Raw genomic sequence first — 20,662 nt, forward strand, 5'->3', positions numbered from 1 at the left:
GCTATGGTAACTCTGCAGAAGGTTGTCTCTGTATAAGTTAGTGTAAAGTTATGTCTTGCCAACTGTTTAGTATCATGTCATCTTAGGTTATAGTTAGTGCTACATATAATGAGCATATTCTTTAAAGGCATTCTGTATTTTTCATTTAGCAATCTGAAGTGTATTCAGTAGAAATGTGGCCCTGGCAGTGACAGGAAACCACTTGACCTTATGTGAATGTTAAACAGGAATGCTCAGTACTCTACAACCGATAATAAACCTGAGAATTTTATTTCCAATAGTTTTGAGTAAATTGGAATTATATGCAGATAAAGTACTCTGATGGGCAATGCATACTTTAGTTTGGGTTACAGTGTGTTAATTGTCCTTACTTTTTTTGCTTCAGTAGTGAACAGGTTTGCTACTTGTAATATGCCTTTAATTGGTTTAAGAATTTGTGACTATATCATAATGTGTACATCGAAAGAAAGGTCTTGGTCCAAAACTATGCCAAGTTATACCAGTGTTAGTGGCACAACAGGTGGCAAGACCAGAAGGCTGCGGGTTCCATTCCCACTCCAGGTGATCGGATTGCTGACATTGTTGTGCAGTATTAGAGGGCTGCTGTACTTCTGAGTGCATCTTCATTCAGATAACATGTCTAATGAGGGCCCATCTGCTTGAGTTGGTGGTAGCACAGATGGATGTAAAAGATCCCATGGCCCAAAAGCTTTGTGTCTCCCCTGAAAAGATACCCTGAGCTGAATGGGACTAACCCCAATAAAAAAGGATAAATAAAGGTAGTTTTGCTGAATGATATAGGGTAAATGAACATTTAATGATTTACAAAGGTGAGTCAGCAGTTATCTTGACTGTACCAAATAACGATGACAGGAGATTTATAAGGGTTACTAGCAAGCATGTTTTTCATTAGTCAAGCAGATTATCACTGCTGAAGTAATGATGATGATTACTGTTTTAATTTACACCGAAACACTTAAAGCATTAGAAGATTTTATTAGTAGTGATGATTTTATTTTAATTTATGTCTACAAACTGTGCAGGCAAACATGGGTGAAATTATGGAGTCATTTTGTTTAAAATGTTCAGTGTAGTGGTAGCCAGATAGCCCTTTGTAAAATATGTAGATTCTCTTATTCACCAGTAGATGGTGCTACTTAGTCTTTTACTAATGCACTTAGTAGGAAAGTCCAATCAAAGCACAGCATTGTTGTCTATGGTTTACATGACAGTTTTCATCTCCACAGTACTGTTAGTGATGTTCTGTTTTTGCTCTTTATTAATACCAAACAGCTTCTACACGAGTTAGTACTTTCTAAAGACATTTTTCCATGATTTAAGTAAATGTCTTAACTTCCTTAGACCCTAACCAAATACAAAAGCCATGTAATATTTAGATAAGTTTGCATATAAAACATGGTATCTCTGCTACGTCATTTTAGTACCTCTCTGTAGGCCAGACAGTTTTGTATGGCTGTTTCTTGTGTGCTAATAATCTGTAAGTCATAAAGGAATGTAAAGTCAGTTTTATTAAAATGGAGTTGTATTTTATTTTTATTTATTTATCCTTTGAAGACCAGGTTAGTCTCACAAGACCAGTGGCCTATTTTCAGAACAGACCTATGATGGCATTTATACTGACTTAGTGAAATTTGGCCAGGACACTGGAGAATTTTCCCCACTCATTTCGATGAGTGCTATGGTTTGAGATCTTTTAATTCCAAATTAGCTTCGACCATCTCAGGCAGGTAGGATCTGGGTTTAATTTCTCATCAGAAGGATGGATACCATAAGTATCTAAACTATTACACTTGATGGTCATCTGAATGCAGTGAACTCCTAGTGACTAATAAATAGCATAAAAGAGAGAGAGAGCATTGACAGCCATACTGAATGAGAGTTACATTCAGGGTTTTCCCTACTTCTGTGTGCGACAAATACAAAAGGTAAAAAGGTTCCAGTTGTAGTATGACCCCCACATACTAGCATATGTATAACCAAGTGATGTAAGATTGCATGTATGGTACATTGCAAAGCATTAATGTAAATTGTTTTAGGTGGTGGGGTAGGCGTAGGTGGAGGTGAGAGTGCCTGTTATTAAACTAATTTGAAGACCAGAAAGATAAAATCAATGCCATTCAGAAAGCTGCTAATGCAGAAGACAAGCTGTCTAACAAGTGAGATTAACAAGTTGACATTAATAAGTTAACTAGTTAAGAAAATTACAAAGAGATTTTTGTAGGGAAACAAGGTTGAATTATCTCAGGAGAATGAAGAGCCTTCCTATATCTTGATGGTAAGTGACTCCTGAGTTAAAGTAAATGCTTTTTTTCCATCAAATTGTTCAGCATTTACAAAGTTGACCTTCTCAAGAAAAGCAGATAAAATGCGGTCCATAAGAGGAAATGTGTGTGCACACACGCGCACAAGATCACCATAAACAGTGACCAGTGAAGTAGGGGAAGAGTTAGAATGACTCTCTATTGACAAGAGTTTTTTTTTTTTTTTTGTGTTTTGTTTTTTTGTTTTTTTAAGTATTCAGAATATTAACAACTACTGTTGCAACACCAATGGATTTATGTAATGCTTTTTAACATATGTTTACTGTAGTGGGACATTAAGATTTTCATTTCCTTTCACTTTTAAGAGCCCTGAATTAAGGTCAATGTCTGGCTATCTGAAACTATTTCTCAGACCTGCTCAGTGAGAACTTGTATAAAGAGAGCATTGTGTAGTTCAGCTCTAGGCACCCGTTTTGCTAGTTAATCTGTAACTGTCTTTAGTTCACACATGTATTGATTACATTGTTTCTAATAGTTTACATGTCTGTTGAACACAGTGAGTGCAGTCTTGGTAAGTAAAACAGAGTATAAACAGATGTACAGCATCACCATATCAAAATGTAAGTTTTTCTTCTTCTCAAGATGTAACTTAGTGTATAAAATTAGTGAAAAGGTAAGACGCCATCTAAAGTCAGCATGTTTGGAATAGTAGCTTAACTAAAAATAGTTACCATAAATAAAATGCCATCTTCCAAACCATGAGAGACTCTTGTTCCCCCATGGCAGTGACACCAGCACAACATGCTGGAGGTACTAGGTTTGAGTCCTAAATGAGAGCTAGCTGAAGGGCTAAGGCTTTTAAGGAAAAAATTAATACCCATCTGTTGAAAGATACTTGTTGGTCCAGCTGCAGTGAAACCAATATCTTTTCATCTTTTAACTTCTATGATTCTAGCAGTCCCTAAAGCAGAGGAACTGTGTGTGTGTGTGTGTGTGTGTGTGTGTGTGTGTGTGTGTGTGTGTGTGTGTGTGTGTGGGTGTGTATGTGTGGGTGCGTGTGTGTTTGCAATTTGACTTTATTGGGGAGGGTGTGTGTGTGTGTGTGTGTGTGTGTGTGTGTGTGTGTGTGTGTGTGTGTGTGTGTGTGTGTGTGTGTGTGTGTTTGCAATTTGACTTTATTAGGGAGGGTCCTGCTGAAAGGATAAGGCTCTTAAGGGAAAACTCATTATCTATCATACCTATCTGTCGAGAGGCTGCTGATACAACGGCAGTGACAACAGCATGGCATGCTGGAGGTCTTGGGTTTGAATCACAGACGAGAGCTAACATTATCCTTTCACTTGCATGATCCTAAACCATGAGAGTGAGGGAATGCAGTTACATTTCTATTTGGTGTTAGAAATGCTTAAACCACTGAGTGAGTGGTAATGTAGGTAAGAATGATACTGCTCTGCAAGAGAACAAGTGGGTAAAATCTGTGCTGCTAGACCAAAGTAGTTTGAATTGTACTGATTTGGCAGTGCCAAAAACGTCTATCAATTTTGTTAGTATTTTCCTTATAAGGTCACAGTGTATTTTCCATTATTCAGATAGAGATATGCTTACACCTGGACATATCTGGTACAGTAATTCACTTCTCATTACTTGCTAAGGACAAGATTACAAAAGCACAAATCATTTGTGACTAAACTGTAAAATGAATGGAGAGTCTGGCAATTGTAAGCAATTATCTGAAACAGTAAACTGGTCATAGATCAGCCCGCTACATTATTCCATGATTCAGATGTGAATTAATGGTAGTAAAATATTATGAAAGAACAGTAGATAGACTCACATCTTAGTTCTGGAGGAAGTGAGCCATGCATTACTAGTCAGTGGTTACTTATATCTTTACCAAGCGTTTTTTTTTTTTTTTTTGCATTCACTGGTACCTCCGATAAGTCAGCCATCTTAGATATGAACTTGTGGGTGAGTTCACCAAGTATCTTTCCCAGAATCCTCCAGTAATTAACTTGTTTTAGGAATTTCAAGAAAGTTAGGTAGGCCAAGAGGTCCATTACTGCATGAAAGGTAGGTACTGAATGGGATCGGTGAATGACAAATTAAGGCTCTTTGGGTACTCCCATGAAGAAGAGATGCCACTGGAAAAAAAAAAACAGATCAAAAATTAAAACGCTGATGGGGCAAAGAAGAAAGGAGATGTTTACACAAAAATATCCTCTGAATAATTCAAGTCACTTTTATACCACTGAGAAAAATTGGCCTTTGCTGAACAGGAAAGTTTGGCTGGACCCAGAAAAAGTGTGCGCTCTGGGGGGGGGGGTAGTTTGAGGCAGAATGTCACTAGTTGGGGTACTGCTGTGTTTCATATCCCTTCATAAGATAACATGACATGGTGTGCAGAATGTGGAAGGAATGACGGAGCATGCAAAGGATCACTGAGAAGTAAACATTAATGGGCTAAGTATCTGTTTTAAGCCCTTGACAGTCTCTCATCCTGCAGTACTTAGAAAGCAGTAAGGCCCAGCTTTCACAGCCAGTACCTCATTTCATAAACAATCTTATTGCCTAGTTACGTAGAGAACTTAGTTGACCATACCATACAAATTATTCTTACAAAGAGGTAGCAAAAAAAAAGAAAGAAAATACAATGAATAGAAAGAGTACAAGGATTGTGACAAGAAAAAACTGGGAAGCCCACAGTTACAGTGGCAAGTACATAGAGCTGCTGGAGCAACTATGTACTGATCAAGGTTTGACATGTAACTTGCCAGGGAGAGAGAAATTTCAACCAGGGGTGTCTTAACAGAAAACCATGGGCCACAATCTGGCCCACCAAAGAATTTTATCTGGCCCTTGACAAACTGCTGAAACTTTTGTTTCAAATTAAAATTGTGTGTGTGTATAAATATATATATATATATATATATATATATATATATATATATATCTATGTATATATATATATATATATATATATATATATATATATATTTTTTTTTTTTTACTTTACATTTGTTGATAGGAGTGTCCAGCTGAGCTATTGGCCTTTTTCAGCGGAGGCCTGGGGAGAAACGCTTCAAAGATATAGTAGATATGTATAAATATATATTTTTATATATATAGTAATTGTATTGACAATAACGGACTGGTATGACTCTGTCATAGTCCATGTTGGCAATAATGACTTGAGACATACCTCTCTGGACTATATGAAGAGAGACATGATTGAGCTCGCTGATTATGTGTCCCAGGCAGGTATGTCCCTAGCCTTAAGCAGCATTCTGCTGTCACGCAAAATGATGCCTCAATACAAACAGAAAATGATTGACTTTAACAATTAGCTTAGTTTCTTGTGTCATTCCAGGGAGATCCAGTATCTGATAGTCAAGACTAACAGACCATGAGGCTTCGCTAGAGATGGCCTGCATCTGTCTCACCTTGGCTTCAGGGTTCTGGCAAAGGCTCTTGCCTCCCCCATCATGGCTTTTTTAGGAAAAGTCCTGAGATCGATAAAAGCAACATAAAAATTTCAATAAGATGCTAATTAAAGATCATGCTGCTAAACACCAGGAGTCTAAACATGAAACTGCACTAATTGCAAGCATTCTTAACCCTGGCAAATGCTGACATCTTTGCAGTCACAGAAACCTGGCTCAAAGCTGCAGAGAGCACCCCAGCCGTACCTGATTACTCATCCTATCATACATTCAGACCCCAAATTGTGGGCAATAAAGGTAAAGGAGGTGGAGTTTCAATATATATTAAAGACATACACACCTGGATAACTTGGCTACTAGTGTCCTACATACTGAGAGGCATATAAAAGTTATAAAATACCAGGGGATGCACAAGCAGAAACTAGAGCAATGAGGAATAAAAACACACATAGTTCCAGTAGTAGTAAAAGCAGCTAGGCTAATAAAAAAAAATAATTTCCCAGCATACGTAAATATGCTACCAGTACAGGTAACGCCATAAAACTGGCAGGAGGAGGCAATTCTGGATAAACTGCACATGCTGAGAGGAGTACTGTTGGTAAGACATCAAATACCGAGAGAAAACTGATTTTTGTTCACTTCACCTTTGCTCCGACTTAAGAGTGGAGACGTTTCCTTTCATGGTATTAGAAATTCTAAAGATTTGGAGAAATTAAAAAAGGGAAGAACCATGATGATTCATGGCTGCAAATTGAATGCCTGACATTAGCAGGTTTGCATGTCCTGCTAAATCCTGCAGCTTTTAAAAAGCAAAGAACTGGTGTTGGCACATAGTTAACAGAAACTCAACCCTGTTTCTGAAGTCACCTCTTCCAGTTTACATGCTGCTGTTTTTATTTACCTTTAGTGGAAGTTTGCGAAAGGGTGGTCCCCACAGTTAAAGGGTCTGATAAAATTTTATTGTAGCATTGCTATTTGAAGTGACTAACAAAATAAAAAACATATGCGCGTGCACACACACACACACATACACAGATGAAAGGTGGAAAGTATGTAGCAGCCTACAGTGTCTGCTTCTTTATCTTGCTGTAACTCGGCTGTCTGAAATGAACATTGCTCACAAGCCCCTCCCGTTTGGATCAAGTTGAAACAGGTAGCTAGTTTATATTTCTCTTTTGCAGGCTCTTCCCAGTTGAGGATTTTGACTTCATAGTACAAAGTGGTGTTCTTTTACTTCTAAAAGACTATGTCTGGATTTTACTGCTTATTCCATGTAGGACTGTAGTTGTAGTTCTTTCCTTTACTGTTTAACTAAGTGGCAGTGTTCTTCTTTCAGACAGGTAAGCAAAGTTAAGCAGAAACTTATTGCATAAATCTGTTGCTTGTTAAAAGTTTGGTTTCTATTGTTGACATCCAGTTTATGCATTTCAGCGACACACCTAACTGTGCTATCTGACTGCAGAGTCTTCAACGGGGGCTGAAACTGTAATGTTTTTAAGGTCTCAATTCAATGTTTTACCGATGAAAATGATAAACATCTTTGTAGTTTAATGGTACTATCTTCTGAATACTGCATCACTCATGGCAGTTATTAGGCTATGTGTAATGGTTCACAGTTACCCTTTATTTAAAAAAACATGTATGCGTGTGTAAAGATGGCATTATTAAAACTAACAGAAGAGTTCCAAAGACAGCATTTTAGCCAGGGAGCCAGGTGAGGGTATATGAAAGGAAGGTTTACTTTATGGAGAGAATTGTAGTCTTTTGGAAAAATCCAATACACGAAACATGGCTGTAAGGTCTGTAATGTAAAAAAAAAAAAAAAAAAAAGAAAAGGCTATGATGAGTACTGGACAACAGGACTTCCATTTGTTGTTAATATGGATAGGTAGGCTAGTCTTGGACACTTTTTTTTTCATTCCTGACTCAGGCCAAATGTCATTGACACTTGTTTTGCAACACAAACTGTACTCCTAGCCAGTGCAAAATATTCATTTTCATCTTATGTAAATTCAGTATTGTAGAATTTCAATTGGTTATTATAATATACAAAATGTATAGTGTGGTGCTTCATGTACAGTGCTATAGCTTTTTTTTTTTTTTTTGCTGTATTTACAGAATATGATAAAAATGATAAAACTATTTCTTCTGCTACAGTATCAGTACAATAGACATTTGTAAAAAAAGTTTTGCAGGCCACAACTGCTGAGATCAGGACCATCTTGTGATCAGTGGGGCAGGTGGCAGCCTTACTTGGTAAGGCATCATAGGGATAAGCCAACGGGTGATGTGGACAATGGGTACTAACTGATTCTGACCAAACAGCTTCTCGGACAGAGAATGTATTTTATAATACCATAGTACTGAGGTGTGTGTGTGTGTGTGTGTGTGTGTGTGTGTGTGTGTGTGTGTGTGTGTGTGTGTGTGTGTGTGTGTGTGTGTGTGTGTGTGTGTGTGTGTGTGTGTGTGTGTGTGTGTGTGTGCGCATGTGTGTCTGTGTGTGTTGCAGTAACTGATAGAAAGCAAGTCCACTGCCTAACACAACACAGCCTGTTTGGCTTTTGAACCAAGTTCAGCAGGAGTTTCTTATGTGTGTCACATACTTGGGCTGTTTTATTTCACAGATGCATAAACAGAAAATATTTGTTGACACAAACAGTGAATTTTGAAATGTACTGGCCTGCCCCTGGATTTAAAGAGGTTAAAGCTTGCAAGCAGAGGATGTTGTAATCTGTGAAAGAGATGCCTTCAGTGCTAGGAGGTAGCATTCCCCTTACAATTTTTTTATTGGTACATTGAAATTAATTTAATTATTAGTTAACTCCATGGAAATGTAGGAATGGGAGAATGTGTCACAGAAGTTCTGAATTTAAGTCCAGACAATGAACGAGCCGCCCACTGGGGAGGGAAGGGAGTGACCGACTGAAACCAGATCTCCAATCCTTATGTAGGAATAGGGTTTAATACATGTTCTATGTATGAGTGCCACCTACAGGAATGTTTCAATTTGTGCTCTCCATGCCTGAAGGATAGAACTTGGAGGCATGACCCCAGGCAAGCAGCACATCACATTCTCTCTAAGCATATTGGGTATGCAGAAGCACACACCTGCACCTGATTAAGTATCACTTGCATTGCACCATGCCTGGCAGCAGCAGGAAAAAGTAATTAGGGGAACAAAGGTGTCTTAAAGTGAGATAATGGCTACAGTCCATAGCTTTTGGGTGTTTTGGCCAGCATCCTTGGATGCACAGAAAGAGACAAAAAAGAATGGGACACAGGATCACAGGAAGTTACTAGGCTATTGGCCCTGAGGCCCTTATAAGCCTAGCCAAAGTTAGCCCAAGTTTACCCAAGTCAGCCCAGCCCAGTAAGGACACAGATGGAATCTGACATTTAACTTACAATTCTTTTATTGGACTTCCAGGGCCTGATAAAAAAAAAAAAAAAACTCCTTCCCAACCAAAGTGCTTATGAAGCCCTTACATATTGCTTTTTATTCTGCTTTTGGCCCTTACCAGTTTTGGACCATCAAACTTCTTAGCACCCTAACAAGTCATTCGTTACATCATCCTTCCTGGCATTAGGATCATAGGAAGTACAAGGCAACTGAGTTTTGTGACCATTGCTAATGAAAATTTAGATCCCTTGTTCTAGAATTTTGTGGGCCAACTTAATTTGTGAAAAAACAAGAGATTCATAACCACAAGGTCCCTAATGACACAGAGGGCTTAGCAGAGATCTCCAGTCAGTACTCTATAAGATACTGAGTAAAGGGGCAGTGCTTCCAGTATTTCCTGGTAGCACAGGGTTTTAAAGTCAGCGATCTTCTTAGTTAGGATTCTCTCTGGTCTTTCTACTGGTTTGATATGTCTTAAGAGGTACATCCCAAAAATGAGCATTACTTTCAATAAACAGGTTATTCAATGCTGAATGTAGACAGACAATGACCACTTTAGATCTGGACAGTATTCCTTTGGCAATTAGCTGCACTCATACCTCTCAACCTCCTAGACCAAGAGATCTGGACAAGCCATGAGTAAAAGTGGGACAACTGATAGAAGAATAGGTTTTGCACTAGCATGAATTTTATGAAGGTTGTGAAGTCTAAAACTCAAATGTATTGTCATTATTTCCTAACTTCAATCTTTAATGATTTGCCACTAATTTGCCAGAAAACCACAATTCTATGAAAAACAGACCAGAAATGTGAGGGAAAAATCTGGACATTCTGTGAAAATCTGTACAGATGAGAGGTATGGCTGCACTAAGTAGAAGGACTTTCTGACTACTGTTGTTACTTCATGATCAAAGGAGTGGGAATTAATATTCTAATTTCCAATGTCATTAACAATGTTTTCATTTTGGAGCTGGGTTTTATCTATATTGTATGCTGGAAGAGGGGCTGTTTACCAAATGTGACACTGCTGTATTTAATTTGAGACACTTTTCAGTATGTCAGGTATTTGCGTGTGCAAACTCTTGCAAAAGGGCTTTGGCATCAGTAGGAGACTTGACAAGTCAAGAGTTTACAGTCGCCTGCAAACTTGGTTAGATGGAGGTCTTGGATTTTGCCATGGAGATGAGAAAACTAAATGCCAAACTGAAGTGGTCCCAGCACTGGGCCCTGTGGAACACCACTGGTGACCTTCATACTCGGTGATGAGGGGCATGCTACCTGAACCCTGTGGTTTCGGTCTTTTAGCCAGTATGCTATCAATCTTACTGCACATGAATTTGCAATGTATTAAGCTTAAAACTATGCTAGCATGGGAAATGGTGTCAAATGCCTTGGCCAAGTCAAGGTATGCTTTGTGGATATAGCATGGGTATTGTCAGCAGCTTGTGTTACCCTTTAGAACAAGTTCACCAGATTCATTAAACAGATCTACCCTTGACAAAGACAAACAGCAGTTCATTAGGTCAGTTGTAATATGTTCCACGGCTCTGCAAATAAGATCTCTCAGGCTGATGGGCCGACAATTACCAGGGTCAGTGGTGGGGCTACCATTATGGAGTGGCATCATTACTACTGTGTGCCAAACCTCAGGAACAAAGACTCATGTTAGTTTAAGTAGCGCTACACCAGGGCTTGTTTAGTCCTGTTTAACACCCAGGTATATAGACAAGTCCGACAAAGAGTATTTTTAGCCTTGAAGAGCACCATCAATACATATTATTCAGTGATGATAGGGATGCTGAGAGGTTCAGGGATAAGTGGGATTTGGATAGACACCTCTGGGGTAAATTTGCACTGAATTTGTTTGCTAGCATACTGGCAATATCTACTGGATAAGAGCAACTAAAGAAGGACTTATAATTGCCCTTGGCTCCAGATGCTAACCTAAGTTCATGGACTGCTTTAATTAAAAAAGAAGGCAAAGAAACAGAAAACAATTGGCACTCCAATGAAAAATAAAGTTAGCGCTTTAGTTAGGCATGTTACCAAACCTCTTCAGACAAAATTCAAAAGCACAATGGACCATTAAACACCTGCCCATCAATCATGCGGTGCAAGAAATAGTCACGTTACTCTGAAAGCAACAGACTCGCAGACTTTTTTACACTATTCCAGTGCCCACCTGATTCAACAATAGAGGTCAGAGGTGAAGGGTCAGCTTGTACGAGCAGCTAGAATGGTTTCCGCACAGACTGATTTTTTGATTGAATGTGACCTCTTGGTTAGCATGTTTTTAAAATGGGGATACCCCTTAGTGTTATTGGATGAACTAAGGCAAGAAGTGGTTTCAAAACGGGCACAAGGCTTTTACAAAGCAATTTTACACGATCCAGCTTGCCCCCATGTACCATCTGGCCAGCACGAGTATACGAAGTACACAGTAGAAACACCTTTTGCTAGTGTTCCTTTGTTTATATCTCCTTATAGTATGGATGTCCTTGGAATTAAACAGATTATCATGAAGAATTGGGGTCTTTTTTTATTGGACATGGCCTTTTATGGCATAGAAAATTTTAAACCTAAATTTGCTTCTGAAAGGGGTCAACATTTAAAGAATTTGTTGGAATTTGATGGTAGACCTAGCTCCAGAATAAAAGGGATGTTGAAATGTGAACCATGCCCTTATTGCAGACATATTGAGGTGGGCAATAATTATGTGATAAGGGACCAAAGATATGAAATAAAAGACAGGTTTAACTGCAATTCTTGCAGTGTAATTTATTTAGCTAAATGTCAACCCTGCCCGAGTTTTTATATTGGCAAGACAGAAAGTTTAAAGAACAGTTATACGAACACATTTACTGTACAAGGAAAGGGAAGACCTAGAACCCCGTAGCCAACCATGTTACCTTACACCCAGGTCACTCCTTTGTTTTTTGAGTGATTGATCAAGTATTTAAGGATGTGAGGGGAGGCCCCTTTACTTTGAAATTAGAGTTACTAGAATTAACCTGGCAGCTTAGATGCCAGGCTTGTGTGTTACTTGGGATTAATGGCATCTGTTCCTTGGTTATAGAGTGTTGAAACTTAAAAGATGTCCTTCAAGGATGCATCTGCAGTCCTAACACTGCAGTCCTAACATATGGGATGTCCTGCCTCAGGCAGCCCTTCGGTCGGCCGGATTCCAAAGTCTGGGTCTGGCCTCGGCTGATGTCACACTTAACCCGACGTCATAGCTGCTGTTTATTGGGTATAAAGGCATCAGCCGATGCCATTTTCCTCAGTCTTTCTTGCCGCGCGGTGCCCGAAGCAGAAGCTGTTCGCAAGTGCCGGTCGGTCAGATCCAGAGATTTCTATTACCGAAGACTTCTAAAAAGCTAAGTACCCCGTTGAGGACTCTTTCTTGCCTCAGCCGATGTCAGACAAAGTAAATAATTGTTTAACTTGTGGGAAACAAATACCTCATAAGGATTTCCACTCTTACTGCCTTCCTTGCTTAGGCCCAGACCACGATGTATCAGCTTGTCTAGCCTGTGCTTCCTTCAACCGACGGACACTTAGACATCGGTCGGAGTTTGCAGAGGAGTTTTTTGGTCCCGCTTTTGCATACAAAATGCCGTCGGAGACTCCGACTCCTCAATTAGGTAAAAAGCGCAAGGAAAAGGACCGACATTCGCGGCCCGTGGTTTTGGCTGAAACCACGGTTAGGCCAACCGCGAATGTCTCAGTTTCGGCTGAAACCGAGCCCCCCGGTTCTTCCTTCGGCCGAAAGCATGCTTCCGATAGCCGAGGCCTCACAGAGCATGGCTGAATCTGCTACTGAATTTACTGCTACAGAAGGCACCCAGGATTTATCAGACACTATTCCCTGCGTGGGGCTGCTAGACCCCCTGCTTCCATGTCTATCAAGGCTTTTGCCAGGGCTAAGGCAGCTAAATCTTCTAAGGCCTTGCCTGCCAAAACTCCTTCACATAGGCCTACCTCTAGTTCCCAAATACTCAGTCTGGCTGAGGATCTCATTTCTTTGATCAGAGGATCCCAACCTCACCCAGACAGGGCCTCTCAGCCCCCTCCAGACAAGAGGCCTAGGACTGAACCTCCGAAACCTGTCTCTACAGATTATTCCTCGGATGACTCAGACCTTTCAGACCCTCACGAAGGCCCATATTCTCCTTATGAGGATTCTGATGCAGAAGACTCCATTCCTTCTGCTTCTCCTCCTGAAGAATTTTCCTTTGGGGAAACCTTGCATGCTATGAGGGAACACTTCCAATGGCAGGGCCAGGATTTTTCAGATTCAAGGAAAAGGCTAAGGACTTTGTGACACTTACCAGGGCATAGGCCTTTAGCCATTCCGCCAGTACTAACGGTTGTTGATGATGCATATAATGATGCCTGTACTGCTCCTGATTCTCTTCCTCTGGCCCCTGCCAAGCCAGACAGATATTACAGGGTCCCGGACACACACTACCATTTGTATAAGGCTCCTGTTGCAGACCCTGAAACCATTTCACAGGGCCCTAAAGGTGTGGCAGCTGCCTCTGCCAAAAACCCTCTTCCCTCTGAAAGGGAATCTAGAGCATTAGAGAGATGGGGTAAAAGGTTTATACTTCTGCTACTCTTTCGGCCAGGGCCTTGAACTGTCAATTTCACATGATTCAGTACCAGGAATTGTTGTTAGACCAGCTAAATAAAAAAACTATCTTCTCCTGAACCTTTAGACCGCAAGTCCCTTCAGGATTTGGTACATAACTCTCAGCAGGTCAGTAACCATTTCTTAAAATGTGGCTATGATGCACTGGAGGCTTCCTTTAGATCAGCTGTGACTGGAACAGTGATTCAAAGGCATGCCTGGTTAAAAGAACAATCCTTACCAGACCATGTTAAGTCAAAACTCCTAGATGCTCCCATGGAGAAACAAAGTTTGTTTGGCTCCCCTGCACAGGAGGTTCTAAAAAAGGTGGAAGAAAAAGCAAAATCTGTCCAAACAGTCAAGGATTTCTTACAGGTCCAACCTCCGAGGTTTAGCAGAAATTGGCCTTCGAAGAATTGGTCCTTTCCAGACTACTCCAGAGTGCAGAGAGGCAGAAATAGATGCCCAAGAGGCAGAGGTCAATCTAGGGGTGCCTACAGGGGACGTCAGTGGCAACCTACCAACCAGAGAAGTACTGCCACAGAATCAACTACAACCACTTCCACAGGGCAGACACAATGACTTGGCTCTAGTTCCGCCTACCAGGGAACAACTGGAAGCACCCTTGGGTGGAAAACTAGCCTTATTCTCCGACAACTGGCATTACATTACAGGAGACAAATGGACTTTACAAACAATAGACAAGGGCTACAGGTTTCACTTCCATACTCTACCAAGAAAGAGAGGAATGCCAAACCTACCACCAAGCCAAAAAACAGACGCTCTAAGACAAATCAACAACTTACTAAGGATGAGAGCTATAGAAGAGGTGCCACCTATGGAAAAAGGCCAAGGATTTTACTCCAGGCTTTTCCTTGTACCAAGAAAAGAAAATCAATGGAGACCTATTCTAGATTTGTCCGCACTGAACACATACCTCATTGTTCCAAAATTCAAAATGCTGACCCTCCAGCAACTTCTTCCCATGCTGGGCAAGGAGTCTTGGCTGGTGACTCTAGATCTCAAGGAGGCATACCTGCACGTCCCTATATGACCAGATTGCAGAAGACACCTCAGATTTCTTGCAGGATCAGAGCATTATCAATTCTCAGCATTGCCTTTTGGCTTATCTACTGCCCAGAGTATTCACGAAATGCCTGGCATCAGTAATTGCTCATTGCAGACTTCAGGGAATTCAGATTTACCCATACCTGGACGACTGCCTAATACAAGCGGACAACAAGGCAAAGTTAACAAAAGATTTGGAAAATGTCATACAACTGTTGCAAGCCTTGGGATACACAGTCAACATGCAAAAGTCAAGACTAGTACCATCCCAAAGGATAACATTCTTGGGTGCAGAATTAGACACATCAACTCAGATGGCTTTTCTCACAGAAGAAAAACAAAAGCAACTACCAGTCTACTTCATGACATTAACAACACAAACTCAGCTTACTGCAAGGAAAGTCCTGCAAGCCCTGGGCTACATGGCATCCTGCATAATATTGGTTCCGCATGCCAGGCTGCATATGAGAAAGCTACAATGGTATCTAAGGAATGTATGGTCTCAACACAAGCACAGTCTAGAAGCCCAGATTCCAATAATTCCATGCCTGAAGCAAGAATTCCTGTGGTGGGCTCAGGCCTGTCAGTTGAACAGAGGCTTGCCTTTCCACAAACCACATCCAAGCCAGACCATCACCACGGATGCCTCAGACCTAGGATGGGGGGGCACACATGGTGGACAAGTGTATACAAGGCCTATGGACCCAAGACCAGCTGAATCTACACATAAATCTAAAGGAGATGCTGGCAGTGAAACATGCGATCCAGGCATTCAGACCACTCCTTCAACAGGGTCATCTGCTGATAAGGACGGACAATACCACAGTCATGTGGTACATCAACAAACAGGGAGGTACACATTCATATCCTCTATGCTGGATGGCAATGGACCTGTGGAATGTGGCCCTGAACCTCAACATTCAACTTCAGGCCAGATTTGTACCAGGAAAAGAAAATTCTCTAGCAGACACCTTAAGCAGAACTACCACGGATGCTCACGAATGGATGCTGCATCCAGATATCTTCAAAGACATAACAAAGAAATGGGGACTACCACAGATAGACCTGTTTGCCTCCCCACACAATCACCAATTGAAGAAATTCTGCACAAGAGCATACCACCCACTTGCTTGGAGGGTGGACTCCCTTTCCTTCAGCTGGAAAAACCTGACAGCATATGCATTTCCACCTCTTCCCTTGATGTACAAAGTTCTACTGAAGATCAGAGAGGATCAGCCAAGGGTAATCCTGATAGCTCCAGACTGGCCGAGGCAACATTGGTACCCGCTACTGAGAAGCATGTCTCAGACACACACATGGCATCTACCTCTATGTCCCTTACTACTAACACAGGACAACTACAAGATCCTACATCCAAACTTGAAAACACTGCAGCTAGCTGCTTGGAATATTGCATAAAACAAAATAACCCAGGTTTATCTCGGAGGGTTAAGGACATTATCCTGGAGGCACGCAGACCCTCCACAAGGAAGACTTATTCAGCCAAGTGGAAAAGATACCTCATTTGGAGTGCAGCAAAGGGAGAAAATGTCTCATTGGCAAACATAGCACACATCCTGGAATATTTAGCAGAGCTGTTCCACAATGGCCTGTCTTACTCCTCCATTAAGATTCATGCATCAGCAATTTCAGCAGAATACAACATGGATCCTCCTGTCTTCTCTCATCCTCTACTCAGGCAGTTCTTGAGAGGAATCAAAAATGTAAAGCCTCCAAGGAAACCACCTTTACCTACATGGGATCTCAACTTTGTGCTGGAAATGTTAACACTTCCCCCTTTTGAACCAGCAGCAACAGCAGAATTACAATTCTTGTCTTGGAAAACTGCTTTCCTGCTAGCAATTACTTCAGCAAGAAGGGTATCTGAGTTACAGGCATTAATGGCAGTACAACCCTTCCTTATCTTCCATCAGGACAGAGTCTCTCTGAGAACTAACCCTACCTTTATGCCAAAAGTGGTCTCCAGAGATTCATTGAACCAAGCGATTCATTTACCTACATTCTTTCCCAACCCACAGAACAGGGGGGAAAGACTGCTACATACCTTGGATGTGCACAGACAATTACGCTACTATCTGGACAGAACTAAGAACACCAGAAAAACTGACCAGCTTCTGGTAGCATATGCAACAGGAAGGCAAGGAAAAGCAATTTCAAAACAGACAATCTCAAAATGGATAGGAAATTGCATTCGATTTTGCTACTCTTTTCATGGAAAGACAACTCCTGATAATATCAGACCTCATTCCACAAGAGCTACAGCCACCACTACAGCTTTCCTACGAGGAGTGGCTACCAAAGACATTTTAGAAGCTGCTACTTGGAGCTCCGTGCATACATTTGCCAAGCATTATAATCTTCCTTATACTCTAGATCCCGAGCAGGTTTTGCAACTGCTGTTTTGCAAGGGATCTTAACTACACCATCTTTATCTTAGTGCCTCCTCCCCCAGTTTGGCTATGGTATTCTACCCATATGTTAGGACTGCAGATGCATCCTTGAAGGACATAGTACAGTTTTGTACCTACCATAAATGTAGATGTCCGATAGGTATGCATCTGCAGTCAGGATTACCCACCCTCCTTCCCTCTGTGGTATTCCTAGGGTATTTACCCTCTCTTTTAGCTAGCTGGGGGAATCTATTATGGTGTATTTGTTTGTATATATGTGTGTATATATATATATATATATATATATATATATATATATATATATATATATATATATTTTTTTATATATATTGTTTGCTCTCTACTGTTTGGAATTATTTGCATTTATCCAAATTTAGCCTTACTAGAGGGCACCTGGCATCTGGGGCAAGAAACACTGAGGAAAATGGTGTCGGCTGATGCCTTTATACCCAATAAACAGCAGCTATGATGTCGGGTGAAGTGCGACATCAGCCGAGGCCAGACTCAGACTTTGGAATCCGGCCGACCGAAGGGCTGCCTGAGGCAGGACAACCCATATGTTAGGACTGCAGCTGCATACCTATCGGACATCTACATTTATGGTAGGTACAAAACTGTACTTTTCTCGTAGCAAAACTTCCGGACACCACCACAGCAAATGCAACACTATTACTTTTTTTTCCACCACAAAAGACAAACAAAATGGCAAAGCCTAATGTGAGCGCTTTTGGGTTGTAACAAACCCTTCTTCAGACAAATGGCTTACTCTCATTAAACAAACATTTAAATAGTAGAGCTTGGCACAAAAAAATCCACCTTAAAGAAATACTAACCATTATAAAGTGTCAATGTATAGAACGCATTACATTTCATTTCATTGTTGACATACTTAATCCTCATATATGTATATTATATTAAAAACAGTCAAATTTCATATTAAAATGTAGACATTAATAAAATATAAACAATAATTTGTACCATTATAAAACAATAATTTGTACCATTATAAAACCTAAATATTAAGTTAGTTATTTAGTAATGTTATATTAGTAATGTTATATCCGTTCATCTTCATGTAACTAATCCATTGGTTAACTATTATATTCAATAATAAGCACTATACAAATTCATTAATAAAGTATAAAAATATCTTAAAAATAAATTCATAAATGCATAAAATTAAGCTTTGCCATTTTATCTATTCGTCTTTAATGGTGGAACAAAAAGCAACAGCACTGCATTTGCCATGGTGGTGTCCGGAAGCTTTGCCATGAGAATATTTAAGTGTTTTATCTGGACACTTTTAATCTACAGCTGCTGCTTTGTTTATTCAAACTTAAAAGTTTGTTGACATGAAGCATTTCCAGACACACTTGTGATCATTACATTTCAGGAGCTCATAGATTTCAATATTGTTCAGGGATTTGTGAAGACTAGTATTTTTTTAACTATTGTTTACTCCTCTCATTGTTTTTAATGTCCCTTTTTACGTATCCTTACTTGTGAAATTGTAGTTTTCATGTTCATAGTAATAGTTTGTATCAGGAAGCAACAAAAAATGTTTTTTTGTTTTACACCATGACCTGCTTTCTCTGATGAATCACATGATCTGTTTTCAAAGTAACATGTGACTACCTCCTACACCGCATGATTGCTTAGGCAAAGTATTCAATGGTCCATTGCACTTTAACTTCCTCTGAAGATGTTTGGCAACATACCCAACGAAAGCGCCTACTTGTCATTAAAGTGCCAACTGTTTTCTGTTTCTTGGCCTTTTTTGTTGATTTAAGTAGTTGGTTTTACTTTTTGTGAGTTTCATGGACTGTTTTAGTAGACCTAATAGTATTTTCCAAATTTTTTTTTTGCATTTTTTCAAGTTTTAGTCAGTTCTCTGGTACCATCCTTGATATGCGAGTCTTCTGACCTGCTGTATACATTAAGGATTTCTTTCCTTCTTTTATTGCAGAATTTATGTTAGTGAATCACTGCAGAGGGGTGGAGGTTGCTTCTGAATTTCCCATTATATTTGGATCTAGTAGGGAATGACAGTTCTATATATTTACATAATTAGGCATTTAATTATTTTGTGAAGTTACCTGACGTGGCAACATCTGGGGTGAATTCTGAAACTTCAACATGGACTTCAAAGAAATCTTTGAATTCTGAGATGTATTCAGTGGGATTAGAGAGGTGGAAGGTAAAGTTAATTAGTTTATGATCAGACTTAACCAGGGAAACAGATACCAGTGAAATAGTACACGAATTAGTTCAAGAATATTATGTCTTCTACTGGATCGAAGAACTTTTGGGCATATCCCGTATTGGAGGTGCAAGTACTCCAGTTTAATGAGGGTAGTTAAAAGTCTCTGAAAATAATGGAGTCCATCAAATATTGTGTCTTTCGGCTTTTCCCGGTTAGGGGTCGCCACAGCAGAACTCCGGTCCGCTAATGATTGGCAGTAGATTTTTACGTGCTGGCTTGTCGGGCCTAACGCACAACCTTCAACGAAGGAATGCCCATTCACGCATGTCGCCACACAGAAGACGCTCTAACTGAGAATCGAACGGGCAACGTCTTAACTGTGAGGCGAGAACGCTACTGCAGCACAGAAAATTTACATTATTTTCAGGAGACATACAGAATGTCCTATAACAAGCTATAAACTTATACTAGGTCCTGTTTAGTGTGATTGTGATTTCAAGGAGTTCTGTATGGGAATCTTAGCATTCCACACCACAATACTAAGGGATCCTTTTTCCAGTGAATATACCTTCTGGTAACCTCTTATTTCTAGGTAGTAGCGGTGAGAGATGAGCACAGGAAACATAAATTGCTGGTCCAGATTTGTCAGCTACTTTCCAGCCTCTCCTTCTCTCATTACTGGCATGCAGGGGTGGAGCCATGCCTGCCATGCTTGGTGTCTATTTTGGTGCCTATGCTGACTTAGACAGCAATGTTCTCCATGGCAGACATACACCTCCAACTCAGCCTCATCCTCCGGAGTGTATGATTATGGTCCAACATTCTGTCTCTCCTGCAGAAGGATAAATATAAATATCGCCCCCAGGATAGGTGAGCTGACATTGTCTAAACAGAGCCCAGTCCTCTAACAAAATCTAGGTTGTGTAGGACAGGTAGCTAATAAAAACATTGTCGGAGGTGTAGTCGGGTCTTTAATTCAAGAGAAGTTACTTCTCACTCTGGATGGGATGCATGACATACTGACCTTGTTCCAGCAGGTGCATTCACAGCTTTGGTCAAAAGTCAGAAGGGGTAACTAATGTCCACACCAGAAAGCTGTATTTAGCTAGTTTTTGTCAGTACACTGAAAACAGAAGGACAGGTCGCCAAAACGGTCATTTGCACCTTAGCAATATCCGAGTGGTTTAAGCTCCTCTCCTATCCA

At 40.3% G+C, this 20,662-nt stretch overlaps 1 protein-coding gene across 3 annotated transcripts in view; it reads left to right on the forward strand.

Annotated features, from left to right (window-relative positions):
• The first annotated feature begins 6,797 nt into the window (after positions 1–6,797).
• The window catches only part of INAVA (innate immunity activator), a 301,511-nt gene continuing 287,646 nt past the window's right edge, over positions 6,798–20,662 (forward strand). The window contains exon 1 of one of the 3 annotated variants that reach the window (XM_044076668.1): positions 6,798–6,875. The gene's annotated coding sequence lies outside the window, so the exon portion shown is untranslated. Of the gene's footprint in view, positions 6,876–6,908; positions 7,063–20,662 lie in introns of those variants that run through there. The other 2 variants (XM_044076665.1, XM_044076666.1) reach the window with 2 other exon arrangements.

Source organism: Protopterus annectens, chromosome 7.part0, assembly GCF_019279795.1.
Source record: "Protopterus annectens isolate FY-2018-M chromosome 7.part0, PAN1.0, whole genome shotgun sequence".
In the NCBI taxonomy this organism is placed as follows: Eukaryota; Metazoa; Chordata; order Ceratodontiformes; family Protopteridae; genus Protopterus; species Protopterus annectens.